The following is a 2500-nucleotide window of genomic DNA, read 5'->3' as shown; positions in this document are numbered from 1 at the left end:
GCAGCTGCGTTTAATGTAGCAAATTGCGGTTGTATATTATCTGTATGATTTTAAATAGGTTAACCCTCACCTCTCTATTTCTAAGAGAGCTCGCTCCATTAAAATCAAAAGAAATGAAAAAAATCTTAATGTTAACCTATATGTAGTTGATAGATTATATGAAAAGTCATTTGAAATTGTTTTCATAGTAATTCTTATATAAATACATTTCTACATACTGCATAATGAGAGTAGTGCATTTACTTTTAGAATATCTTTAAGAGGTAAACTTGTGCAAGAAGAAATTAAATATATTATGAATTTGTCAGTCAATACCTTACACTAAATAATATGTTAAGTTTCTGCATATTTATTTTATACCTTTATTCGACTAATATATATATATATATATATATATATATATATATATATATATATATATATATATATATATATATTTTTATGTTGTGTATATATATATATATATATATATATATATATATATATATATATGTATGTATGTATATATATATATATATATATATATATATATATATATATAACTTTGTTTATTTCATTTAACCATAGCTCAAGTCTCCATTATCTAGCATAAAATCATTCTATGAATTGTGAGCAACTTCCAGCTGACCCTTAAAAAAATGCGAATCTGGCAATAAGAATTTTTTTCTTTCTTTCTTCTTTCTTAAGAGATAAATCATCAGTTTGAAGGAAAAGTTCTTCTCACACAAATCAGAAAACGGTGTGATGACGTATATAAGCCCATTCTTACAATTCGTTATCTTCAGTTCAATAGTTTTGTTTTTCTTACAATGAGTAAATACTTATAATTCCTAGAAAATGGACCCATTTCCTCTAGCTACTTGCATACTGTATTAGCACGATTTAACAGGACGAAAGGAACTTGCAATGCCGTTACATCCATCTAGAATTAATGATATGTTGCTATCATCTCTTTCTTCAATAAGTTCAATAAGACAAAATATAATCAGTTGGTACCTGGAGAGTCTTGAATATCATCTTTATTCTATTTCTATTTCACATTCTGTTTGTTGTGTATCCGATCTACGACAGAAACAATTCTGCCAAAGCGGAGAGAAATGAGAAAACAGAACACAAAGGGAATTTGAAAGATAGTAAGAACAGGTGAATGAGATGCATGCCTGCAAAAGGTTATTGTAAGTAGCTATTTATAATAAAAAGTATGCAGTGCCATATAAATTATAAACAATGTAAAGCATACTCTAGCAGCATTCTTTTTCCTCAATCATAAATGGAAATCCTGAAAAGAAATGCTGTCTGAACGATTTTAGTCGTGAATTAACATTTCGTAGTTGGAGCCTAGAAGCCTGTAAATACTTACGGGAAATGAGAATTAAATTCTATGGAGAAAGATCAATCTTTATATGTGCTTTTCCCTTGATGAATGTTATATTGTAAAGAAATTCTTACATAATTCGTAAGCCCTGAAGAGTAATATGCAGTTTGTAACAATTAAATGATTGATGAGTCGTTAGTAATAACTTATATGGCATGATTTTGCTCTGAATTTAACAACAGATTTATTGTATATACTAATCTAAGTGGTAATGGATTTATGATTGTTGCAACTATTCATTGCACTGGGCTATTCAACTTGACGTAGTGTAAGGAATAGGAGTAGTGTCGGCCCACTGAGTTTTTTTTCCTTAATGCCACTGATCGGCAGAGAGTTTTGTTATTGCCTTTACTGATACTCCCCACCTGATAAAACTGATAAGAAATATTGGAAAAAAGTGAGGACAACCCATCGTCCACTTGATATGAGGGACACGGACCCACACATGAGTAAACTAAGCATTTACAGCAAATAAATAGTGACGTATTTTGGAAAGGTATTTATTCAAAGTGATACCTGTGAGGAAATAAGTGATTTTATTGATTTTCGGTTTAACTGAATAAACTCACGGTGCTCAAGTTTCTAGGATGACTTATGAATTCACTCGAAACAAACTGAATTACGTAATTCACGGAATGAATAAGTGAAAAAAACACTGTATCCATTTCAGAGTATCAAACACAATGATAAACAAATTAGGACGATACGAAGCTTTATACTCATTGGCAATTAATAAGCAGAGACTGAGACTACATCTTACTGGAAAAGAAACGCCATTGCAGGTGAAATCCGTACATGTATAAAACTTGTTGCAGAAAGTTGATGAATAGAAATGAAGCAAGTTTACTCGCCTCTCAAAACTAATAGATTTTCAAATCTGAACAGGAGGAAATAAAATGCGTGGGAGGGAGAGAGAGAGAGAGAGGTGAGGGTTGGGAGGACTAGGTCTACGCCAGGGCTAGTACGTCATCAGTGACGTCACAAGCGGCGCATTGGATTATTTTTAGTATCTTGATGAAACCTTCTGGTTCTGATGACGTCAGCACACGAGTATATCGTTTCATGTATGTGATCTATGATGATTATGTTGACCATGGTGACGACAGTGACAAAATGCATTAAATG

Source organism: Penaeus japonicus, unplaced genomic scaffold, assembly GCF_977035675.1.
Source record: "Penaeus japonicus unplaced genomic scaffold, GWHDUDI00000001_assembly GWHDUDI00000005, whole genome shotgun sequence".
Lineage (NCBI taxonomy): Eukaryota > Metazoa > Arthropoda > Malacostraca > Decapoda > Penaeidae > Penaeus > Penaeus japonicus.
This window is presented reverse-complemented; position numbering follows the sequence as displayed.